The following is a 6,086-nucleotide window of genomic DNA, read 5'->3' as shown; positions in this document are numbered from 1 at the left end:
CCGGGGAGCTCCGCCGGCGGGAGGACGGCCCTGCCGTGCCCTTCACCCCGCCCTGGGACCGGCGGCGGGCGGTGCCTCCGGAGGCTCCCGTCGGGCGGGGCGGGCCCGGCACCCCGCCGTGGGCAGGGCCGAGGCTGAGGGCCGCAGCCGGGGGGGCTCCGGCCCGGGGCCCGGCGCCGCGCCCGCTCCGCCCGCCGGCGGCGCCGACTGACTGCCGTTGGGCCCAATCAGGGCGCCGGCCCGGCCCGGCGCTGCCGCCTGCCCCGTCGGGGAGGCCCGGCCCCGGGGCGGGGAGCGAGGCGAGCGCCCGGCGCGGCCCGGCCCGGCGCTGCCCCGCTGGGTCCCGGCCGCCGCGTGCGAGGCGGGTGCGCGGGCGGTCCGGGGCGGGGCGCAGGCGGGGCCGGCCGGGACGGGGCGGGCGGCAGAGCGGCGCGGACCGGACGGCGGCGGGAGCTGCCCGGAGTCGGCAGAGGCGGAGGCGCGGCTGCCCCGGGAGGGCCCGCCGGGGTTTGGGCGCAGGTAAGGGGCGCGCCGGGGAGCTCCAGGGGCCCGGCCCCGCTCCGCTGCCCGAAACCGAACCGAGACCAACCGCGACTGCGGCAACTTTTGTGTCCCGGTGGGATTAACCCCCGCCGTGCCCGGCCCCGCGGCAGCCTTGCGCAGGCGACGGCGGCAGCTCGCCCCGACGGCTCCCGCCGGGCCGTGCGGGCCGCGGCGGGGCGGGCTCCTCCCTGCCGCCATGGGCCCGGGCCGCCCGCCCCGCCGGGGGGGAGCGGGGGTCCCCCCGGTGAACGGCGGGCCGGGCGCCGCTGCGCGCCCCACGCGTGGGCTGGGAGCCAGCCATGAGCCCAGCGCCGTGGGTCGGGCACCCGCCGCGTGTGCCCCGAAGCGCTGCGCAGCGTGTGGAGAGCGGGCAGCTTTCGGGGTGGCGGCGGGGAGAGGCTGTGGGGGTGTCGGGAGCCCGCCGGCCCCCGCGCTTGCCGCCCCGGCCTCAGTTGTGGCCCGAGCAGTGAGGGGCGAGGGGGCTTCCCCTCCATCCTGCCCTCTCCCTGCCAAAAACCAGCCGGCCCTCTGTCCTCAGGGTGCGTTTAGGTGTTCCTGTGCTGCGTTTGCTGCATCCTACCGTAACTGGGGAGGAGAGCGGGTTCAGAGCGGGGGTCGGTAATTAGCTCCTGACCTTTTGTAATTTACTTACATGCTGGAACTGGCATAGCTTTTAGGGAAATTCTGGGGAGAGGTAGGCTCCGGTTTAATCTTTTCAGGCTTTAGGAGAACACTTCAGCCACAAGTACTGTGAAACTTCAATTGTGGGTTTTATCTTGAACTAACAAACGTGTTTTGATTTAAGGCCTGGGGTTCTTACATCCTGTAATTATTTCTTCTGTTTCTTGTATGTCCGTGACTTCTAAAAAACTGAAATAGCTGTGCTAGCTCACACCCTGGCAGAGGTGCGGCTGTAGCAGTAAAAGGTGCTTTACACCTATGTAGTTATTTCTGTTGGGGGGAAAAAGTAAGTTACAGTGTTAAATGGTTTGCTGTGGTATAACAGCATGAGTGTGCTCTGCTGTGGAAGTGCAGCAGTGCCGATCTTGTTCAAAAACACAGGTGAAAAGTTCAGGGCTCGGCCCTGGCTGTGTCTGAGCCTTCAGAGACTCAGCTGGCTCTCCTTATTTCGGCCCAAGCACAGATACTACCAACAGCACGGTGTGTGAGCACTGGTATGTATTGCAAGGGCAGCACCATTGAGCAATATGAGTGTCTGCATTCCAAAAAGTAAACAGCAAAAATGGGTCACAGAGTGAGAGTATTCTCCATACTTACATGAGCGAATATCTGAGAGGAAGACGTTTCGGTGTGCCAACTCTGGGTTTATTGCTTCTATTAAAGGTAGCAGCCATAGGTTGAGGATTTAACTTTGTGAAGGATAAAAGTGACTTGCACTTATAATAAAAACCACAAGTACAGGTTTCAGTAAAACCGGTGCGCTCAGTGAGGGGGCATGGCAGGTCGGTTTGAAAGGCATCCCAGAAGCCAGGAAAACTGACATCTGCTTAAACTCTTGGTTCCAAATGCAGCAAGCATTTTGGCCTCCTAACTTCCTCACATCAGTAAGAAGTTAAGAGACAAAGTGCTCCCTAGTTTGGCTTAGTACCCTTCCCAGGGGAGTTTTGACAATAGGATTTAGCGTAGTTTTTTGAAAAGCTGTATCAGATAGAACAGCTCCTAGAAGCAGAGGGAGTTGTTCAGTTTGCTAGTGAGAATGACTGTCAATGGCATGCCGCGTTGCTCGTAAGTTTAGGTCAGTGTTCCCATGCTGGGAATATGAAGTTGATGTTTCGCTCCTCCCTGAAGGCAGCAGTAGCTCCATGCGTTTGCCTGGCTGTGGAGCAGGGCCCTTAGGAACGGGTTCTCTCTTCAGCAGCATTGCTTCTGCTTTGAGGCACGCCGCTTTTGAACGAGGTGCTATTAGGTATTCAGCAGCCACTGTAACCCTCTTCAATAAGACAATAGCAAGAGCCCAAGTCCAAGCGCACAGGTCCAGATTCAAGCACTTCCTCAGCTTCAGTGAGTTTTGCCCTGGGTTTTCAACCATTTGCTGGATCAGTTCTGGGTGTAAGAGTTCTGCTGAAGAATATTTAAGTTGGTGTGTCCTGTGCACGTGTCTGTGCTCTGCAGCAGATCCGTGCTCTGGAAAAATTGGTGAGTAACGTTTCTGCTTGTCCCTGAAATGCAGGGTGGAGCACCTTGAAGTCAGGGATGTCACATGGGGCAGAAAGCTGTGTTGAATGTCATCTCTTTTTTTTCCTACTTAGATGCAAGTCCTGTTTCTGTTTTGGGCTGTGCTGCCTGTGCAGTGTAAAACACATTGCAGGGAGGAATGGGGTCCTGACAAAAATGTCTGTGGAGGTATATGGGGAGACTTTGCTTGTGACCTGTGTCAACATGAGGATAATTGTTAACATTCCTGAAATTACAGCCCTTCCCAGGAGACTGAGGTTTCCAGGTGGTGCTGCCAGCCTATCTGGTCCCATCGCTTGCTGGTGATGGGAGGGCAAAGTCTGGTCCCTGCTCACTGGCCAGATCTGGATGGCCTGAGGACAGGCAACGCTGCGTGTTACAAGGTGCACAGTACAGCATCCTTCAGGAGGTTTTGTGTCTCTTGAATCCATCCAAATGGTGTTTCTGTGATGTTTCTGTCTTTCACCACTTCAAGGAGCAGTTTCAATGAAGTGAAAATCCTTCCCCTGAAGAGGTTTAAAACCGAGGAAGGTTTAGTCACTTTCTTAACAGTGGTGTGATTGCATCAAAATATACTTTGGCTTACTCAGGACAAGGTAGTGTTGCTGTAAACTCGTTTGAATAACTGACTAATTTCCTTTGTTGTGCTTTCCATTATGTGTTTTCTGTGAAGGCGTGGGGAGCGCGGAGAGGTGTCCAGATCATAAATCCAGTACAGATGGTCCAAAAATGTATCCCTGACTCCTGGGGTGGGACAAGAGGAGCGCAAAAAAATAAATGCCTGTGACTGGGGTCTCCACTTGTTTGCAGTAGTTTTCAACAGAGAAAGTAAGAGCCCCAATACTAGGCAGGATTTAGGGAGGTAATGGAGCATCCTGGAAATTCCTGTGATGTTAGAGGTGGTCAGTAAAACCCCCGTCCCACTGCTAAATTTGTATGCTCTTCCTTAAGGTGCTGGTAATCTCTGCCTTGGCTTGTAAATGGTTATATGCAAGTTAGGTTAGTATACCTGAAACAGCTGCTTTACTTACCTTTGCTATTTTCAGGCTTCAAAGCAAAGCTCAAGTTATGTTGCTTCTTTAAAGCTGTACAATTATGATCTGACCTATTTCTGTCTGGCCAACCCACATCTGTAAATTTATAAATGCAAGGAACAGGTTTATTGGAAGGTTCAGGAGGCTTTTGTTGTGTTCGCTCTTCTTGTGTGGAGCTTGTGCATACAGCTGTTCATTAAGAATGCATAAAAACACTTAATACCTTCATAAATAAAACCACTTAGTACCTTCCCGTACTTAGGCTGAATAGTGGCCCCCCCTCCCCATTTGTAATTGTGAGATCCCATTAGTCATCCCATTAGTGACTTGCTCTTGGATCCAGCCCAGAAGAGGTAAACTACATTGCCTTGTCTCGTGTTTACTGCTGGTGTTTATACCCAGACATACATTTAACATTTATTTAGCATCTAGGATAAATTCCCACCTTGTCTTGCCTTACTGTAAATTTGTTTGCGTGCTAAGAGCCTAGCTGGTGTGTTACAGTCTGCTTAGCAGATGTACTGTGCCCGGGTCTCTTTCTTTGTCAGTCTTTGCATTTGTGCTGACTTCTTTAGTGTGAGTAGGACTAGGGCATCAGCCTTCCCCGTGTCTTGGTAGGAAAGTGACTGTTGGTGCTGAAAAGCTGACTGCTAAACAGGTGATCTGTGAATGGGGAAAGGGTGGCCATTTAATGACAGCTTCGGAAATCAATGGACTTTACTGTTCAAATAGCTCTTTGAAGATGGCAGGTTTACAAGCATTGATCTTTGCATAACACAGGAAAGGCTCTGTGTTGTCCCTGAGACATTACGTTTCTCGCCCAATGTTTGGAAAAGGCAGCATGCAATCCAGAGTTGAAGCTTGATCCTTCTTTTGGAGGACAGTGTTTCTCTTGCTGTGAGGTCGTATCTGCAGTTGTCGTATGTCTCCAACGTAAGGCAACTTTAGCAGATGATCGCTCTAAGTTGTAACATCTATCTCACTGGGTTTCTGGTGGTATCTTTGCTTTGGATCTCTCCTTGTTCTGAGTGCCCTAGCGAGGGTGCTCAGCTGTGAACACACCTTGACATGCAGGGAATGATGCGTCCATTTTTTCCCTCCTTTTTTTTTTTTCCACCTCTCTCTCACAAATTGACTTCTGTGTTGGTTCAGCTCAGGCTAATGATAGTGGCCGTCTGTTATTTTTCTAATAGTGTTTGCTGCCAAGGTAGTACTTTATTTCTGCTTCAAGGTTGGAATTTTCCAGTAATAATTCAGTCATCATACTGAATTCACAGTTGCTTGCCCATGATGTGTATTGCCCTTGCTATGGGCCTATATGATTTCCTGATATCCTTTAGCTTCCAGAGCACTTTGTTCCTCTGTGACTTCTGCTGTGTACGAGAAAAGTGTGGTGGGTTAAAGCTTTATTCTTTTTCCAGTGGCTGGGCTTCTGTTTCTGTCAAAAGGCCAAGATAAACTACTTATATAAAGAGTGAATTTCTTTCCTCAGTGAAAATATATTTAGATACAGGTCTTGCAGCCAGTCATAGCTATAGCCTTTCTTCTCCTTGCCCCTGCCTGGGCCATGTTTGTCATTAATGGTGGAGGCAGGTGGAGAACTTGGGAAGGGCTTAGGCTGTGCAGTATGGTCTTGCAAACCCGATGTTATCACCTGGGTGGGAGTCCTGTCCTCTCTTGCTGTTGAGTGCTTGGCCCCCCCCAGGCTGATGGACCTAATGCTTCATCAGGGCGCTCTTCTTTAGAGGTGCTGTCTGGGGGGAATGCTGTTAAATCTCACCTTCGCGCTGTATGTGTTGGATCTTCTCCCGCATGTCATCTCAGCATCATGAGGAATGGCCCCTGTTGAAGACCAGAATTGCTCTCTTTCTTTGAAAGCATGGTGCAAGTCTGAATCTTGCTAAAACCACTAGGAGATGCAAAAGCCTGGTTCTTCCACCATATCACATGAGAATACTTAGGCAGGAAGATTAGATCTCCTGTCCAGCACTGGGCTGGAAAACAGTGTCCCGCTCTGTGTTAAGGTAAGGATTTTTGCTGCTCTGCATCATTAAGCAGGGCAGGTTGTGTCAAAGAACCAGGACCAGAGGCCATTTAAGCAGTCCCTGGCTCGTGATGTTTGAGGTAAGATAAAAATAACAACAAGTGTGACTTTAAGCAGCTATTTGCATGCATCTTGATGGTAATCATGCTTCCAGTAGGCACAGTGTTGTAACTTGCATGTAACTGTTGCGTGAATACAATCCCATCAAATACCACCTGTGAACGAAAGGCTCCAAGACCAAGTACACTGATCCAAAAGTTCATTTGTAC

General features: G+C 51.8%; 1 protein-coding gene across 8 annotated transcripts in view; it reads left to right on the top strand.

The window, feature by feature from the left end:
• The first annotated feature begins 406 nt into the window (after positions 1–406).
• PPFIBP1 (PPFIA binding protein 1) overlaps positions 407–6,086 on the top strand; it is a 124,813-nt gene continuing 119,133 nt past the window's right edge. For all 8 annotated transcript variants that reach the window (XR_011048172.1, XM_068400384.1, XM_068400385.1 and 5 more), the window contains exon 1: positions 407–519. The gene's annotated coding sequence lies outside the window, so the exon portion shown is untranslated. The remainder of the gene's footprint in view (positions 520–6,086) is intronic.

The sequence above is a fragment of the Nyctibius grandis genome, chromosome 5, assembly GCF_013368605.1.
Source record: "Nyctibius grandis isolate bNycGra1 chromosome 5, bNycGra1.pri, whole genome shotgun sequence".
In the NCBI taxonomy this organism is placed as follows: Eukaryota; Metazoa; Chordata; class Aves; order Nyctibiiformes; family Nyctibiidae; genus Nyctibius; species Nyctibius grandis.
The sequence above is the reverse complement of the archived record's forward strand: the minus strand, read 5'-3'. Positions and strand labels throughout refer to the sequence as shown.